This window comes from Pseudophryne corroboree, chromosome 5 (assembly GCF_028390025.1).
Source record: "Pseudophryne corroboree isolate aPseCor3 chromosome 5, aPseCor3.hap2, whole genome shotgun sequence".
NCBI lineage: Eukaryota > Metazoa > Chordata > Amphibia > Anura > Myobatrachidae > Pseudophryne > Pseudophryne corroboree.
Genome location: NC_086448.1, coordinates 563,512,253 through 563,532,888, shown reverse-complemented (window position 1 = coordinate 563,532,888; position 20,636 = coordinate 563,512,253).

Here is a 20,636-nt window from a genome sequence, read left to right as displayed (position 1 = left end):
TAGCAGCAGGAGCTGGAAATCCAGCCTGTGCATAGGCTTGTGCAAACACCATTTTAATCCATCTGGCCAAGGTTCGCTTATTCACAGGTCAGCCACAGTGGGGAAAACCAAACAGTACAAAAAGGGGATCTGACCTCCTAATAGAGGTAGTCCTCTCCACGCATATACAGAGAGCCCATACCCAGGGGTTAAAGTGAGCCGGAACGGGGCAGAACTGCGTTCCGTCAGTTCTACTTGGAGACGGAGCGCAGTTCCGCCTCCTCCGGCTCACCTAACCTGCTGTGTGCCGCCACCACTGCTGGAAGATGCCGGACGCCCGCTGAGATTGCGTTACCAGTGGGCGCCCGGCGGCAGCCGGAGGCAGGAGCTCAGTACTGAGCTCCGGCTTCCGGCTCTGTCACTGTGCGCTATGGGAGAGACGTCATGATGTCTCTCTCATAGTGCTGAGGAGCGGGTGCCGGAAGGAAGGACTGCAGTGGTCTGGAAGCGGGGATCGGTGAGTATGGTGATTTTTATTTTATTTTTTTCCCTATGTGTAGCGGCGCTTCTATTGGGGGGCATTACTACTGGGGGCAAGCTACTGGGGGCATTACTAAAAGGGGCTAACTGCTGGGGCAAACTACTGGGGGGGCATTACTACTGTGGGCATTACTACTGGGGGGGAAGGGCATTACCACTGTGGGCAAACTACTGGGGGGGCATTACTACTGTGGGTAAACTACTGGGGGGCATTACTATTGTGGGCAAACTACTGGGGGCATTACTACTGGGGGGGGGGCATTACTATTGTGGGCAAACTACTAGGGGCATTTCCAACGGGGGCAAACTACAGGAGGGCATTACTACTGGGGGTATAACTACAGGGGCATTACTACTTGGGGCCAAACTACAGTGGGGCATTACTACTGGGGGCTAAACTACATGGGGGCTAACTACTGAAGGCATTACTACTGAAGGCATTACTACTGGGGGCATTACAAACAGGGGCATTACTAACGGGGGCTTACTACTAGGGGCATTACTACCGGGGGCATTACAAATGGGGGCATTACTGCTGGGGACATTACTAACGGGGGCAAACTACAGGGGGGCATTACTACTGGGAGCAAACTACAGGAGGGCATTACTACTGGGGGGCAAACTACAGTGGGGCATTACTACTGGGGGCTAAACTACAGGAGGGCATTACTACTGGGGGCAAACAACAGGAGGGCATTACTACTGGGGGCAAACTACAGGTGGGCATTACTAGTGGGGGCAAACTACAGGAGGGCATTCCTACTTGGGGGCAGCCCTCCTACTTGGGGGCATTACTACAGGGTGGCTAAACTACTGGGGGCATAACTACAGGGGTTAAACTACTGGGGACGTTACTACTTGGGGGCAAACTACAGGGGGGGCATTACTACTGTGGGCATTACTACTGGGGGGCATTACTACTGGGGGCATTACTATTGGGGGGAAGGGCATTACCACTGTGGGCAAACTACTGGGGGGGCATTACTACTGTGGGCAAACTACTGGGGGGCATTACTATTGTGGGCAAACTACTGGGGGCATTACTACTGGGGGGGCATTACTATTGTGGGCAAACTACTAGGGGCATTACCAACGGGGGCAAACTACAGGAGGGCATTACTACTGGGGGTATAACTACAGGGGCATTACTACTTGGGACCAAACTACAGTGGGGCATTACTACTGGGGGCTAAACTACATGGGGGCTAACTACTGAAGGCATTACTACTGAAAGCATTACTACTGGGGGCATTACAAACGGGGGCATTACTAACGGGGGCTTACTACTAGGGGCACTACTACTGGGGGCATTACAAACGGGGGCATTACTAACGGGGGCAAACTACAGGAGGGCATTACTACTGGGGGCAAACTACAGGAGAGCATTACTACTTCGGGCAAACTACAGTGGGGCATTACTACTAGGGGCTAGACTACAGGAGGGCATTACTACTGGGGCAAACAACAGGAGGGCATTACTACTGGGGGCAAACTACAGTAGGGCATTACTACTGGGGGCAAACTACAGGAGGGCATTCCTACTTGGGGGCAGCCCTCCTACTTGGGGGCATTACTACAGGGTGGTTAAACTACTGGGGGCTAAACTACAAGGGGGCAAACTAAAAGGGGGCATAACTACAGGGGCTGAACTACAAGTAGGCAAACTACAAGTGGGCAAACTACATGGGGGATAAACAACTGGGGGCATAACTGCAGGGGCATTACCACTGGGGGCACATAACTACTGGGGCTAAATGACTGGGGGCATTACTACAGGCAACATTACTACTGGGGCATTACCATTAAGTGCATTACTATTGGGGGCACTACTAATGAGGGCATTGTAAAGGGGCACTTCATAAGGGGCACTACTATTGCGGGCATTGCATAAGTGGCACCACAACTATGGTTTCTATATAAGGGGCACTACCACTGTGGGCACTACCAGTACAGGGGACATTGCATAAGGAGCACTACTACTGTGGGCGTTGTATAAGGGGCGCTAATGCTGTGGGCATTATGTGTATTACGGGGGGTTCTACTACTGTGGGCATTATTACTATTGTGTGACCACGCCCCTTTCTTTTTTGAGACCACACCCCTTTTGAGGCCATGCCCCTTCTCTGGCGGCACGCAATAACTTTATTTATTTTTCTCCTTGGGGAGGGGGGTGAGTTCCACCACCTCTCTAGGACCACTTTAAGCACTGCCCATACCACATCCAAAGACCACTCTTTGGAAGACAAACCAGAAGAAATTAACGCAGAGACCACATCTCTTGGTTAAGGTGAAAGGATGATACCACCTCAGGGAAATAACCAGGGCAAGTTTGAAAAACCGCCCAGTCACGGTGAAATATCAGAAAGGGTGGACGACAGGACAAAGCATCTAGATCCAACACCCTTCTGGCAGAGGCAATAGTCAGTAGTAACAGGACCATGAGCATAAGCCATTTAAGGTCCACTGACTCAAGAGGTTCAAATGGAGACTCTTGCAGGACATTCAGGACAACAAACAGATCCCAAGGAGCCACAGGATGGACATAGGGAAACTGAACCCATAAAACACTTTGAGTGAAAGTATGCACGTCAGGAATAGATGCAATTTTTCTCTGAAACCACACCGACAAGGCAGATATATGAACCTTGAGGGAGGCCAGACGAATGCCTAAGTCCAGGCCTTATTGCAGAAAAGCCAGAAGTCTGGAAGTTCTGAACTTGTATGCATCATAATTCTTAGCAGCACACCAGGTGAAGTAAGAATTCCAGACCCTGTAATAAATCTGCGCAGATGCTGGTTTGTGGGCCTTCAGCATAGTTTGGATAACCTCCTCGGAGAATCCTTTGGCCCTCAGGAGTGATGCTTCAAGAGCCACGCCATCAAAGCCAGTCTGGCCAGGTCCGAGTAGACTCAAGGGCCCTGAACGAGGAGGTCTGGGCATTGAGGAAGTAAAAGAGGACGCTCTAACGATTGGCTTCTGGACCCCGCTGGAGCGATTAGAAGTAGTATTCCTCCTTCTTGTTTGAATTTCCGTAGTACCCTGGGCAGGAGTGACACTGGAGGGAACACGTATGGCAGCTGAAAGTTCCATGGAATTGCCAATGCGTCCACGAACGCTGATTGAGGATCCCTGGTTCTTGATCCGAAGACCGGAACTTAGTGATTGTGTCGAGATCATAGAATTTGAAACATAGAATTTGACGGCAGATAAGAACCACCTGGCCCATCTAGTCTGCCCCTTTTTTATCCTTTAGGCAATCTCAACCCTTTTTGAACCTTAATTCTTTGTAAGGATATTTATATGCCTATCCCACGCATGTTTAAATTGCTCTACAGTCTTAGCCTCTACCACCTCTGATGGGAGGCTATTCCACTTATCCACTACCCTTTCTATGAAGTAATTTTTCCTTAAATTTCCCCTGAACCTCCCCCCCTCCAGTCCCAGTGTATGTCTTCGAGTTCTAATACTTCTCTTCCTTTGAGATCGCCATCAGGTCTACATCTGGTAGGCCCCACTTGTCCACTGGGAGTTCCTGAGGAAGACTCCACTCTCCGATATGCACGTCCTGCCGACTGAGGAAATCTGCTTCCCAAATGAGGACACCCGGAATAAACACTGCCGATATTGCTGGCAGATGGCGTTCCACCCAACAAAGGATTTTTGACACTTCCATCATTGCCATGCGGCTTCGAGTGCCGCCTTGATGATTTAGGTATGCCACCGTGGTAGCGTTGTCTAACCGTACTTGAACAGCCCTGCTCTGTAACATAGGCAGGGAGAGAGACAATGAATTGAACACTGCCCGCAATTCCCGAATGTTTATCGGGAGGAGTGATTCCTCCTTGGTCCACCGACCCTGGAAAAAGTGTTGCTCCAATACCACGCCCCATCTCCTCAGACTGGCGTCCGTAGTCAGTAGGACCCAGTTGGGGATCCAGAAGGGATGGCCCCTGCTTAACTGCTGGTCCTGTAGCCACCAGGTCAGCGACAGACGAACCTCCAGAGTCAAAGAGATCATGTGAGATCAGATCCAATGAGATAGGCCATCCCACTTGGCAAGGATTAACCTCTGCAGAGGGCAGGAATGATATTGAGCGTACTCTACCATGTCGAAAGCTGACACCACGAGGCCTAGTACTTGCATTGCCAAGTGTATGGACACTCTTAGGCGAGAGAGGAAGTATCTGATCCTGTCCTGAAGCTTCAGGACTTGCTCTGGAGACAGAGACAGCCACTGACTGTGTGTGTCCAGCAGTGCCCCCAGGTGCACCATGTTCCGAGCAGGGACCAGCGAGGACTTCTTCCAGTTGATGAGCCACCCGTGGGCTTGTAGGAAGTTACCGTCAGTTGTAGATGACTGAGGAGGACATCGTGGGAGTTTGCCAGGATAAGCAAGTCATCCAGATACGGTAGGATCCTTACTCCCTGGTGAATGATGAGCCGTCATCACGGCCATAACCTTGGTGAAGATCCGAGGAGCTGTAGCCAGTCCAAACGGCAGAGCCGGAACTGATAGTGAAGGTTGCCAATAGCAAACCGCAGATATTGCTGATGCAATATGGCAATAGGCAGTAAGCATCTTGTATATCCAGGTATATCATATAATCTCCGGGTTCCATGGCCAGTACAATTGAGCGCAGTGTTTCCATACGGAACTTGGATATTCTCACAAACTTGTTCTGTGATTTGAGGTTGAGTATAGGCCGGAAAGACCCATTGTAGAGCTTGCGCCTTTAACAGATCCGAAGGGGTAACCATTGTACAAAACTGGCGAGGGGGATGCCTCTTGAAAGAGACTGCATACCCATGAGAGACGACTTCTTGCACCCATGCGTCTGATGTGGTCATTAACCAGACCTGGGTGAATCGCAGAAGTCAGCCTCCCACCCTGGGGACCCCCAGCGGGAGGCCTGTCCCGTCATGCAGCAGGCTTGTCATGTTTCGAAGCAGGCAGACGGGCTGCCCAGGATTGTTAGGCCTTGGGCTTAGTGGTTTTTGGGAGCACGAGATAATCTCAGGTATGCCTGACCTTCACTTTCCCTAGAGGCCAAAAGTAGGGAAAAGTGGTACCTTTTGCACTCTGTGCAGAAGGAGTAGAATTTGAGAGAAAGGCAGGCATAGTAGTCGCCGATCCAGACCCAATTTTTAATTAGGTCTTCCCCAAATAGGATGTTCCCAGTAAAGGGAAATACCTCCAAGGACTTTTGGAGTCCAGTTCCACCTTCCATGACCTCAACAACAGAATACGGCGATCCAGGACAGACGTATTCAACGCCTTGGCAGCCGACACACCCGACTCAGGGGTAGCCTCCTGGTGTAAAAAGGTGGCGGTGGTATTGTGAGACAAGGAATGTCTGGCATTGTCAGATATATCCTTGGGCAGCTCTTCCTCTAATGCCTGATCCAGTCATCAATCTATTTTGCAGCCACAAGAGGACGCAATCGTGGTCTATGTACAACACCTGTAAGGGAGTAATAGACTTCAGGCATCCCTCCACACACTTATCTATCGGTTCCTACATTGAGGGGACAGTAGTGATAGGCAGAGTGAACGGCACCCGAGATGGGCGACACATTAGTTCACTAGTAGTGAATTACCCACTTGTTATATAACTCTGCAGGGAGAGGATAGCACGCTAATGCCCGTTGTGGACAGGGGGAATGTCTTCCCTTGATTAGACCAGGGGTCTTGTCGAATGTCCACTTATTGGTCAGATATCGGTAACAGAGTTTTAATTACCTACTGATGTGTGAACATGTCTATTTGCTTAACCGCAGTAAGGGAATCCACTTATCATCAGTGATTTGAAGGATTTGCTTACTAGTAACCACAAGGGCAGTGGCATCATATAGCAATGAAGAATCCTTGTCAGAAACACCTAATATAGGGACAGACAGGGCAGCATATTCCCCCTCTCTTCAGATAAAATATCTGAGAGATTATTTGATAGGGAGGAGGAAGCAGCGCGCTTTAGAAGACCCAGAGACACGAGAGTGACCTGGAATTGAGTTTTGCCTGACCAAGGAATTAGTCATACGCTGCATCCTGTGAGGCAAATTTTTTCCCGCCCAAAGCGGAGTAACCATAGAGACATCAGTGACTGTAATGTGACAGGTGGTCCCATAGGGGGCATAAAGCGTTCAACTAGAATACCCAGTATGTTTGAGAACGCAGCCCAGGACGGCTTCTAATTGGTGACAGAAGCTGCATACTAACTGGGAGATGTATGAGACATAGCACACAGAGCATTACACAAAATTTCCCCGTCAGGTAAATCCGTTGCGCATGCTCTGCAAGATGCAGGAGCGTCCCCAGATTTACTGCCCTACATGTTAGACATTATACACAAATGCAACAGAGATCGGTTTAGTACGATGAAGCCAGACAGAGTACAATACCTGCGAATAAATCCATTAGCATGTGACTGAGGACTGAGTACCCAGTACACAAAACCTGCAAATAAATCTGGTATTATGTGACTGAGGGGGACATGTACTAGGCAGTGTTAAAAGTGGAGAAGTGAGCCAGTGGAGAAGCTACCCATGTCAACCAATCAGCTGCTCTATATACTTTTATAGTATGCAAATTATAAATGTTACGTCAATGCTGATTGTTTGCCATGGGCAACTTCTCCACTGGCTCACTTCTCCACTTTTATCACTGCTTAGTACATATCCCCCTGAGTACCCAGTAGAATACACGTAATTGGTAAATACTGTGGCGCACTATATATTGACCCAGATGCACCTAATCCCCTAGGGTACAGTATACAGTGATAGACATATCTGGGATACACCGTAGTGAGATCACATAGCAGATACAGGCACACATAGTCACATTTGCAATGCAGATAATTATTTTCATGACAATAAAATTGCATTGGATTTTTGTATGAACACATATAAAAATAATAAAATATATATATATATATATATATATATATACTTCGTACAAACTGGGTGGCACTTCGTACAAACTGGGTGGCACCGGTCTGACGAAAGCTAAAATATAGCTGAAACGTTGTTTGTGGCATGCAGCCAGGGAAGGCACCGAGGTAGTTGGATACGACGACGGAGTGCCGGTCATTTTGGAGTATATATATATATATATATATATATAAAACACAATGCACGGTCTGAGACCGGATGTATATACAGTATCAGAATACTCGTACAATATATTTTGGCACAGATACACTTGTTCTTAACTAACGCTGTCTTAATATTGACATGTAGAATACTTAAGTGTTTGTAAAACCACGGTGCTGATGTACAGGCGGGTTTACAATGGAGACCTTGCCCTGCAGTCCCGGAGACCAGTCGCAGGTATTTTAGAAAATGGCGCCCAGCGTCTCAGTCAGAGAGTGAGGGAGAGTGGTGGGAACACTCACTAGTAGAATGGCGCCCTGGGCCGGGGGATGGGCTACAGGTTAAGCGCCTTCTCCTCTATGCTGGACTTCACCACCTGGGACTATGGCGTCTTAATAAAGTGGACATTAACATATCCGACCTGTACTCCTCTGCCCTGCTGGATATAGTGGGGTCCCAGCTCTGTTACAGGGTCCACGCCAGCGTCGCCTTCTGTAGCAGCCACACGAACCAGGAGAGCGCCTGCGACCGTGTGCCTAGAGCCGGAGCATCTCCACCACAAGTACCCGGGAACAGAGCCAGCTGGAGTATGCGACGCCGCTGGGGAGGTGATGGAGCCGCAGCACAGAATGTCACCCTGACATGTAAGTGCTGCGGCCCTTGAAGTCTTCTAAAAGCTTTTTCAGGGCTGCCTAGTGCAGCATCCCTGTTAAGTGACCTGCTTCTGCAGGCACCAACTCGAAACTGAGCTCCAGTGCCTGGAGGTAGAGTTATAGAGGGGCCCCCAATGCATCCTGGGACAGTCTTACAGACATTAAAATAAGTATTTATCTTGATGGAAAACATAACAGGGATTAGGGCCGTAACCGTAACTATGAGTGTGAGACTGGTGCCATTGCAATGTGAAGGGGGTGGCACAGTTGCTACCACAGGGCCACCTGTCGCTGGATTGTGGGGTGCCTGGAAAAGCAGCCTGCTGCATGAGAGCACACAATGTGTACTGGGGTGCTCATCTTCTAAGTTCCAGTGTCCTCTTCCGTGACCTCATGAAGTCATCTGTGTGGACTCTCAGATTATATTCAATTGTAGATGGTTGCTGTTACTTTAAGGAATTAGTGCACCACCATTTACATTCCTAGCGAATGTCAGTTCTTACATTCCTGTGTGCTTTGTACGGGTTGGGTATGTGTTACCGACCGCAGAATGCCGGCAGGGGGGCGAGTGCAATAAAGCTCGGTGGCGAGCTAAGCTCACCACAGGTTCTATTCCCACTCTAAGGATGTCATGGATATCCACGAGTGGGAATGGTCCCTTTTAATCAGCATGCCGACTGTCGTGATTATCAGTGTTCGGGATGCAGGGGGAGGTATTGTGACCACATAACTACATCCCCTTTGTACATGTACGCCAAAATAATGCTGATATCTAAAAGCAATACATTAACCATAATAATAAAGCTCTAATTTAGCAGTTTTATGACATGTTAATAACGTTTATTATAAAAATAACAAATAAAATATTGATTTGCACAGCCAATATGGAGGTGTTAGCCTATGCAACTTACAGAAAGCCATGAGTGCAGCTCACCTAGGGCCTGATTCTGATTTGCATGCAATCCCAAAATAGAAATGTATCTACCATTTATTAGCAAACTGCACAATTGCCGCACCCTGCTTATACATGCACTTGCACCTTGGTGTGAAATGGCCATTTCTAGAAGTCGACTACCATTCAAGAGATACATTTCGTTGGCATGTTCCCAGACTTCCATGCTTCACACGTATGAACAAGGGACACCTGTTTCAGATGGATCTCTTGCATCCAATAAGGATAGTCTGCTTGGTTGGGGTAAAGCATTGCATAGATGGGAAGCTGTGCTGCTGAGCTGTGCACGGTTATGATAGCAGTACACATTAGAAGGTTACTAGGGGAGAACAGAGGGAGCATTTATGGGTGATGTCAGAAATGTAGGTAAGGCAGGAGTTGTAGAGGAATTTGTGGTCATTGGTCAGAATTGAAAATTTGTTATTGAAATGTGACTGAAGCCATTGTAGGGATTCAGGGGCATATCTACGGAGGAGGGGACCCGTGTGCAGTCTCTGTGTGTGGGCCCCTCCTCTTCCGTATCCGGCAGTGCTTTTAGCGCTCTGAGCACTACAGACTGTGGCACAGTGCCAGAGACAACAGAGTTTGCACTGGTGTCCGGGAAAATGGCGCGGCAGCCATTTTTCCAGAGACCTACGCAAGTGCTGTCGACTCTGGCACTCTACCTCAATTGCATACTCCACATCTGACTATCACCCCCTCCTTCCTCAGCTCTCTATCTCTAAATCTTAGACCTGACAAACCCCATCCCGCCGTCAATGAAAATCAGTTCCAGAACTGAGCGTCCAGACCTGATAACCCCCTCCCTCATGCCTTCTCATATCTATCTATCTATCTATCTATCTATCTATCTATCTATCTATCTATCTATCTATCTATCTATCTATCTGTCTGTCTGTCTATCTCTGTATATATATATATATATATATATACATACACAGTATATACAGGTGCTCCTCTCTTTTCAACCTGTTTAACAATCGCTCGGACTTACAACCAGCTCTCTGACCAGCTGGAAATGGCACTTTATTCATTTTTATAATTTTCGCTGATTGTATTTTTATGTTCTGTAATACTTAACATTCTAACATAGTTTCTGAGGTTGAAAAAAGACAATTGTCCATCAAGTTCAACCTGTTTGTGATCTCCTACACTAAAATATTTTTAAAACAATTTTTACCTGTGGTGAATGTTTACTGTACTGTATAGTATGTAAGCAGTGGCGGGCCTAGGTGCAAAACTATGCTTTGGGCCCCCCTCCTTCACACCACCCCAAGTTCACAATATGCCACTACAGTGGGTGTCAGGGCAAGGTACAGTGTATCGGAGATGAGGCAGAGGATGATGGGATTGAGGTAGACAGTGACAAGGAGATGGAGAGATGGTGAAAGGAGAAACAATGAGTGATAGGAAAAGGGTGACAGGGAGAGGGTGAGAGGGAGAAGCAGAGGGTGCGAGGGAGAAGCATTGGAGGATAGAGAGGGTGACAAGCAGAGGGTGACTGGGAGAAGGTGAAGAGGAGAGGCAGAGGGTATGATAGGTCTCTGATGGAAAGAGTAAAGGGGTAAATTGGGTTGACAGGGTTCACTGGGATATGCAGGGAAAGTATTAGTTGGGGAGACAGGCAGAATAAAAAACAAGCGGCTTTAACATGAGAGCTGAGGAAAGAAAATGCTAGTGGAAGAATTTACTGAAAGGATAGTGGATGAATTATGTCAGGGTAGAGGAGAGTGTGTTAGCATATGGTGCGCTCTGTGCCTGTCTCCTTCTACATAGAAGTCTATGGGCGCATCCCCTAGTGTTAATCCCCTAGTGCCAAGAATCACTCGGAGGCGGAGCTATGTGATTTAATTCCTGCTCCTCCATCTTAGAATAAGAGAGAGAGATAGAAGCCTTGTGTGGGCAAGCATGCAGAGCTGAAACCGGGAGCAGATATCAACTACAGAGACTCACAGTGTTCCATTGCATGTATCACGGCTACAGAGCTGACTCTGAGCCAGGCGCCGCATCTTCTCTACAGCAGGAGTCAGACTGCATGGCTGTGCAGTCCTCCGTCCCTCACCATCGGAGACAACTCCTGATAAGTACCGCTACAAAGCTGTTACCTTGTATGATATAATGACCACTAATTGCCTATATCAGTATTACATCTGAGTCACCTGTAACATCAAGCACCAGCTTAAACAAAGATTAAAGTTGAAAGAGCTGGGCCCTGCAAATCAGCTACTAGGTATGAAAATTGTACAAAACCTGCAAGAAGGAACTGTCACAACTGACCAACAAACAAAGCAAGGGGGAGATAGAGCTAATGCAAGAAATCCCTTATCAAAATGCTATTGGAAGTTTGATGTATGCAAGCATTGGGACATGACCTGACATCACACATGCAGTGAGTCGGGCAAGCCAGTTCGCAAATAATCCTGGGAGACAACACTGGATTGCAGTAAAGAGAATACTAAGGTACCTCAAAGGTACAAGTTCGCTAAAATTGAGATCTACAAGATCAACAGATACCAGCTTAAAGGTATTATGTGACGCCGACTGGGGATCAGATGAGGATGATAGATGTTCTTATACTGGATACCTGTTTGCACTTGCAGGTACAGCCGTAAACTGGTCAAGTAGGAAGCAACCCACAGTTGCTCTTTCTACAACAAAGGCAGAGTACATGGCACTGACAGAAACTTCAAAGGAAGCGCTTTGGATAAAAGAGACTTTATGTGAATTAGGTCTTCTTTACCACAGTGAGATCATCAACATAAAGTATGATAACAAGGGAGCAATTGATCTTTCTTGTAGCACAAATCATCATGGACGGTCTAAGCACATTGCTATAAGACATCACTTCATCCGTGAGTTGGTGGAAAAATGTGGAATATGTTGCAAGTGAAGAAAATATTGCCGACATGTTGACAAAAGGACTGTCATCACACTTGTTACATGCATTCCTGATGGAATGTGGACTAAAATATGGTTACTGTTGATTTATTCTTACTGTTTAGCTCCACATTATGTTTTCAGTTACAGGAATGATTTTATTGATTTGTTTGATAAAATGTCATGTTCTTTAAGTATGTGACCAGGAACAGTCTTAAGCGAGGGGGAGCATTTTCCGAGTTTTTGCCGCAATTGCAAGCTTAGTACAGTCTGCCCTTCTTTTGTACTTGGAGCAGGCAGCAGAGGCAAATGCTTTAGGCACAATGGGACTTGTTTGCTCTAATCCAGGTCAGTGACTTAAGTGTAATACCTGCACTTAGGCCCTCATTCCAAGTTGTTTGCTCGGTAATTTTCTTTGCATCGCAGTGATTTTCCGCTAATTGCGCATGCGCAATGTTCGCACTGCGACTGCGCCAAGTAAATTTGCTAAGAAGTTTGGTATTTTACTCACGGCATTACGAGGTTTTTTCTTCGTTCTGGTGATCGGAGTGTGATTGACAGGAAGTGGGTGTTTCTGGGCGAAAACTGGCCGTTTTATGGGAGTGTGTGAAAAAACGCTGCAGTTTCTGGAAAAAACGCGGGAGTGGCTGGAGAAACGGGGGAGTGCCTGGGCGAACGCTGGGTGTGTTTGTGACGTCAAACCAGGAACGAAACTGACTGAACTGATCGCAGTGGCAGAGTAAGTGTCGAGCTACTCAGAAACTGCTTAGAAATTTCTAATCGCAATTTTGAGAATCTTTCGTTCGCAATTTTGCTAAGCTAAGATTCACTCCCAGTAGGCGGCGGTTTAGCGTGTGCAATGCTGCTAAAAGCAGCTTGCGAGTGAACAACTCGGAATGAGGGCCTTAATTGCTTTCTCATGCCCTATTAGACTCATTTCTAGTCTCCAGAGCACAGAAAAAGAAAGTGATAGCCACACAGCTGTATTGTAGTGATACCATTTGTATGTGGGGGCAGAAAGGGATAGGAGAAGATTAGCATGTTACCATCTTTATACAGCATGGACCATTTCTCTCTCCTTTCACTCATATTTTCAGCCTTTTTTTTTTTTGTTCTGTCTGGTCTCTCCCAACCTGTGTTCCCTTTCAGTTTACTGTCCTTTCTCTGCCTCTCTGCTCTCCTGTACGATCCTTTTATCGGTTGCCTCCTCTCTTCCTCCTTTTCTGTCCTCTTTCTTTTATCCATCGCTTTCTCAGCTCTCATGTGATGCACTTATATCCTGGTCCACTGGATTCAAACCTTTTATATGTTGTGTCACTGCACCTGACATGCTTTCCTCATTCCCTTTCTCTGATCCCCTATACCAGTGGTTCCCAAACTTTTTTGAATCACGGGGGTAATTCGTTGATCGCAGCAGGAATTTTGTTAGCAGTTGGGCAAAACCATGTGCACTGCAGGGGAGGCAGATATAACATGTGCAGAAAGAGCTAGATTTGGGTGGGTTATTTTATTTCTGTGCAGGGTAAATACTGGCTGCTTTATTTTTACACTGCAAATTAGATTGCAGATTGAACACACCACACCCAAATCTAACTCTCTCTGCACATGTTAAATCTGCCTCCCCTGCAGTGCACATGGTTTTGCCCAACTGCTAACAAAATTCCTGCTGCGATCAACTTGGAATTAGCCCCACGGTGCGCTAGAGTACCAGAATTTCTTTCACGGAACCCCTAGGACAAATGTTTCTTATTGAGAAATTTAGAAAGAAATATTAAATTAAGAAAATTGTGTTTATAATGTTATCCTTAGGTTCAATTGTGTGATGAGGGATAAGATTTTCTACTGTTTGTCCACATATTTTATGATTGGCAGCCACCAGCACTGATTTTGCCTATTTCATCGACCACAATTAATTTGAATTTATTATGGACCACCAACCCAGGGCACCCCTACAAGTTCCTCGAGGCACCCCAGGGTGCCACAGCACACAGGGGTAGATGTATTAACCTGGAGAAGGCACAAGGAAGTGATAAACCAGTGATAAGTGCAAGGTGACAAACACACCAACCAATCAGCTCCAATATGTAAATTAACAGTTAGGAGCTGATTGGCTGGTGCATTTATCACCTTGCACTTATCACTGGTTTATCACTTCCTTATACCTTCTCCAGGTTAATACATCTGTCCCATAGTTTGAGAACCACTGCCCTATACTCTTCTCCTGATACCCTCATCCATGCTCTCTGCTTCCTTGTACTCTCATCTTTATACCCTCATCCATGCTCTCTGCTCCCTTGTACTCTTCTCCTTATATCCTCATCCATTCTCTCTGCTTCTCTATACTCTTCTCCTTATACCCTCATCCATTCTCTCTGCTCCCTTGTACTTTTCTCCTTATATCCTCATCCATTGTCTCTGCTTCCCTGTACTCTTCTCCTTATACCCTCATCCATTCTCTCTGCTTCCCTTGTACTATTCTCCTCATACCCTCATCTATTCTCTCTGCTTCTTTGTACTCTTCTCCTTATACCCTCATCCATTCTCTCTGCTTCTTTGTACTCTTCTCCTTATATCCTCATCCATTGTCTCTGCTTCCCTGTACTCTTCTCCTTATACCCTCATCCATTCTCTCTGCTTCCCTTGTACTATTCTCCTCATACCCTCATCTATTCTCTCTGCTTCTTTGTACTCTTCTCCTTATATCCTCATCCATTCTCTCTGCTTCTTTGTACTCTTCTCCTTATATCCTCATCCATTCTCTCTGCTTCCCTGTACTCTTCTCCTTATACCCTCATCCATTCTCTGCTTCTTTCTACTCTTCTCCTTATACCGTCATCCATTCTCTCTGCTTCCCTTGTACTCTTCTCCTTATACCCTCATCCATTCTCTCTGCTCCCTTGTACTCTTCTCCCTATACCCTCATCCATTCTCTCTGCTTCTTTGTACTCTTCTCCTTATATCCTCATCCATTCTCTCTGCTTCAGAATCAGAATCAGCTTTATTAGCCAGGTATACTTGCGTATACTAGGCATTTGTCTTCGGTTTGCTATACAACAGCCAAATAGGTAACAGATAAGCAGGTGTGGGGGGGGGGGGGGGGGGAGTAAAGTCACACATATAGGTATACGGTAGGGACACAAGTTAGTTACATGTACGTCTAGTCAGTCAATGTTCAGGAGTTCAGCAGGCGGACCACTTGGGGAAAGAAACTTTTGAGGCTTCTGGTGGACCTGGCGGGGACGGCCCTGTAACGCCTGCCTGAAGGAAGCAAGTTAAACATGCTGTGGGCGGGGTGTAGCTGGTCTTTTACTATCTTCATTGCCCGCTTTTTAGCTCTGGAAAGGTACAGGTCCTGGACTGAGGGAAGGTTGGCCCCGATGATCTTCTCTGCGGTTCTGACCACCTTTTGGAGCCTGCATCTGTCCCTCACGCTGGCGGAGCTGTACCATACAAGGAGCACAGTACCGACTCCACAATTGCGGAGTAGAATAGGAGCAGAAGCTTCTGTGGGATGTTGAACTTCCTTAGTTGCCTGAGGAAGAACAACCTCTGCTGCTCTTTCCCAACAGTGGCGTCAGCGTTGGACCCCCATTTAAGGTCCCGGGAGATTGTGGTCCCTAGAAACTTGAAGGAGTCCACTAGCGATACCACACTGTCAGCAATCATTAGCGGAGGTGCACTAGATGACTTCTTCCTGAAGTCCACTATCATCTCAACAGTTTTGAGGGGTTTGAGCTCAAGGTTGTTGTGGATGCACCACTGGGCCAACTGGTCTACTTCCCGTCTATAGGCCGATTCGTCCCCGTCCTTGATGAGGCCGATGACGGTGGTGTCATCGGCGAATTTGATGATCTTTACTGATTGCACCTCTGAGGTACAGTCATTTGTGTACAGGGAGAAGAGCAGGGGTGAGAGGACACAGCCCTGAGGGGCCCCTGTACTAATGGACCGCGCTTGAGAGGTGAATTCCCCCGCTTTCACCACCTGTGTCCTATCTGTCAGGAAGTCTACTATCCAGGAACAGGTAGCTTCTGGGACCCCTAGGCGAAGTAATTTGGGGTGGAGGATGCTGGGGACGATTGTATTGAAGGCCGAGCTGAAATCGACAAACAGGACCCTCGCATAGGTACCGGGAATGTCTAGGTGCTGTAGAATGTAGTGCAGGCCCAGGTTGACTGCATCCTCTTCTCCTTATACCCTCATCCATTCTCTCTGCTTCCCTTGTACTCTTCTCCTCATACCCTCATCCATTCTCTCTGCTCCCTTGTACTCTTCTCCTTATACCCTCATCCATTCTCTCTGCTCCCTTGTACTCTTCTCCTTATACCCTCATCCATTCTCTCTGCTTCCCTTGTACTCTTCTCCTTATATCCTCATCCATTCTCTCTGCTCTTTGTACTCTTCTCCTTATATCCTCATCCATTCTCTCTGCTTCCCTGTACTCCTCTCCTTATACCCTCATCCATTCTCTCTGCTTCCCTTGTACTCTTCTCCTCATACCCTCATCTATTCTCTCTGCTTCTTTGTACTCTTCTCCTTATATCCTCATCCATTCTCTCTGCTTCTTTGTATTCTTCTCCTTATATCCTCATCCATTCTCTCTGCTTCCCTGTACTCTTCTCCTTATACCCTCATCCATTCTCTGCTTCTTTGTACTCTTCTCCTTATACCCTCATCCATTCTCTCTGCTTCTTTGTATTCTTCTCCTTATATCCTCATCCATTCTCTCTGCTTCCCTGTACTCTTCTCCTTATACCCTCATCCATTCTCTGCTTCTTTGTACTCTTCTCCTTATACTGTCATCCATTCTCTCTGCTTCCCTGTACTCTTCTCCTTATACCCTCATCCATTCTCTGCTTCTTTGTACTCTTCTCCTTATATCCTCATCCATTCTCTCTGCTTCCCTGTACTCTTCTCCTTATACCCTCATCCATTCTCTCTGCTTCTTTGTACTCTTCTCCTTATACCCTCATCCATTCTCTCTGCTTCTTTGTACTCTTCTCCTTATATCCTCATCCATTCTCTCTGCTTCCCTGAACTCTTCTCCTTATATACTCATCCATTCTCTGCTTCTTTGTACTCTTCTCCTTATACTGTCATCCATTCTCTCTGCTTCCTTGTACTCTTCTCCTTATACCCTCATCCATTCTCTCTGCTTCTTTGTACTCTTCTCCTTATACCCTCATCCATTCTCTCTGCTTCCCTGTACTCTTCTCCTTATACCCTCATCCATTCTCTGCTTCTCTGTACTCTTCTTATATTCTAATCCATTGTCTTTGCTCTTTTAATATATCCTAATCCATTGTTTCTGCTTTCCTGTATGATCCACTTTATGACATATTCCATTGTGTCTGCTCTCATGTACTATCTTCTTTATATCCTAATCCATTGTGTCTCTTCTTCTGTACTATCCTCTTTACTGTAAATCCTATTCCATTGTATCTGCTCTCCTGTACTCTGAGCAGGTGGCCAAACAGAAAGTCTGTGCAGTCAGTGCCAGCAGCAATGGGACTGGGAGAAGAGAGGAAGAAATGCTGCAGATCCAGGGCCTGATTCATAATTGGACGCTGGACCGTCCACAATGGTGCTGCGGCTCCGGACGCAATGTGGGGGGAAGCTGCAGCCTGATTGACAGGCTGTAGGCTTTTGGGGGCGGGAAGAGGATGCATCGTAGAAAATGGAGGTGTGTTGTCTCTTGTCTTGTTTCTGAGGCATGCTGTAGCCAGCAACTGCAACCTCGGATGCAGAATCACTGGCCCACACAGCTTAGTTGCAGTAGCCATTCCACATTCCAAATTTTGCTCTTTAGGGCACGAGTCCCCCAAAGCCTTAATCCAGTATCAAACCCATAAAATGCAGCCAGTAACAACAGATGTTCACATCTGTGCGACCTGGAATGATAAAGGTGAGAGATGTCATAACGAAGCATACTGTATCATCATAGTAACTGCCTCTATGTTCCTCAGTGGTTGTCTGTGCAGTCCGTGCAAGCAAAGAAAAGGTAACTAGCAATTGAAGCTGATGTAATGACTTTTCTTCTAATGCACTCAGGCACCCCCTAATGTCTGGCACCCCCATGCCTGCTACAGCACAGGCAGTGACGATAACAGCGGCCCACGAGACTCCGCCGACTCGCCGAGCCAACCTGCTCCACCTCGCGATGTGACGTATCACACCGTACACCCTCCCTTCCCTCTCGTCCATGCTCTTCTCCAGCCTGCAATCTCAATCCACTGCCGCAGTGCCAACGCCACAGGCCCAGCCCAGGCAGTGTTCCTCTCAGGAGGACTTGGAGCCTTTTTTTACAGTGGGGCAAAAAAGTTCTTCTCTAGATCTGTCATGTTTTGGGTCTGTTGCTGGGCAACACGGACTTTCAACTCCCTCCACAGATTTTCTATTGGGTTGAGGTCTGGAGACTGCCTAGGCCACTCCAGGACCTTGAAATGCTTCTAAAGGAGACACTCCTTAGTTGCCCGGGCGGTGTGTTTGGGGTCATTATCATACTGGAAGACCCAGCCACGTTCCATCTGCAATGCTCTTACTGAAGGAAGGAGGTTTATGCCCAAAATCTCACGATACATGGCCCCATTCATCCTTTCCTTAATATGGATCAGTCATCCTGTCCCCTTTGCAGAAAAGCAGCCCCAAAGCATGATGTTTCCACCCCCATGCTTCACAGTGGGTATGGTGTTTTTGAGATGCCATTCATCATTCTTCTCCCTCCAAACACGATGAGTGGAGTTTATACCAAAAAGTTTGATTTTGCTCTCATCTGACCACATTACATTCTCCCAGTCCTCCTCTGGATCATTTGGATGGTCACTGGCATACTTTAAACAGGCCTGGACATGTGCTGGCTTAAGGAGGGTGACCTTTCGGGCGCTGTAGGATTTCAATCCATGACGACGTAGTGTGTTACTAATGGTAACCTTTTAGACTGTGGTCCCAGCTCTCTTGAGGTCATTGATCAGGTCCCCCTGTGTAGTTCTGGGCTGATTCCTCACCGTTCTCAAGATCATTGATACCCCAGTGATCTTGTATTTCTTCCATTTTTTAATAATTGCACCAACAGTTGATCTTTTCTCACCAAGCTGCTTGCCTATTGTCGAGTAGCTCTACAATTTTGTCCCTGGTATCCTTAGACAGCTCTCTGGTCTTGGCCATAGTGGAGAGGTAGCAGTCTGACTGTTTGAGGGTGTGGACATATGTCTTTTATACAGATAACCAGTTCAAATAGGTGCCATTAACACAGGTAACGAGTGGAGGATAGAAGAGCTTCTTAAAGAAGAAGTAACAGGTCTGTGAGAGCCAGAAATCTTGCTGCTTGGTAGGAGTCCAAATATTTTTTTTCAGATTCTGTCTCTCACAGTTGAAGTGTACCTATGATGGAAATTACAGACCTCTCTCATCTTTTTAAGTGGGTCAACTTGCACAATCGGTGGCTGTCCAAATACTTTATTTGCTCCACTGTGTGTATATATATATATATATATATATATATATATATATATATATTATAAACGAGAACAGGTAAGGCACTCCTAAAAGCTGATTATTAAAGCGCCGGTGCCTCCATACAGCATAGCAAAGTAGACGAAGAAAAGACGTGGCACTCACAGCATAATCAAATAGTCAAAGACTTAGATATTTTTAGGTATAATATTTTGTTTTAATCTTAATAAAGCCTGACAACAGTGGGGTGTCCACTGAAACGTTGCTAACTATATCTAAGTCTTTGACTATTTGATTATGCTGTGAGTGGCACGTCTTTTCTTCGTCTATATATATATATATATATATACAGGGCTGATTCTAGCCAATTTGGCTCCCAGTGCGAGATTTAAAAATGCGCCCCCCCATGACATAAAAAAATGTGCCCCCCCCCCCCCACACATAGATATAAAAAAAACCTTGCGCGCGCGTCCGGCAAGGGGCGTGGCCTCATCTAAATGGGTGTGGCCTCATTTAAATGGGCATGGCCTCGTCTGAAAAGACTACCTCACAATCCAGTTTTTGACCCTGCTCCAACAGATCACGACCACCACAGGAAAAAAAAATTCTACCATATTATGCCACACACAGCAATGCCCCCTGCACCATGTTATGCCACACACCGCAATGCCCTTGATACATTAAATCCCCACACTGCGGCAGGCAAGAGTCCCCATTTCACACATTACGGCAGGTGTCCCCATTTTACACATTGAGAGAGAGAGAGAGAGAGAGAGAGAATACTTACAGAGGCGATTACCGCTCTTCGGCCCGCCTCACCAGTCGCTCCTCGCGCTGGCCTTTCCCTCTTCCTAACTTGGATCCCCCTCTGTACTCCGCTCGGGGGGATGGGAGTTTCGCGGAGTGATGGGGTTGCGTCGTGACGTAACAACGCAACCGCGTCATTCCGTGAAACTCCGCCCCCTGAGCGGGTTACTCGGGGAGAAATAGGAGGGGGAAGCAGGGAGCCACAGTTAGTGCCGCGGCGGGCGCCCAGTGCGGTTGCACTGCTCGCCTGCCCCAAGAAACGGCCCTGTATATATACACACACACA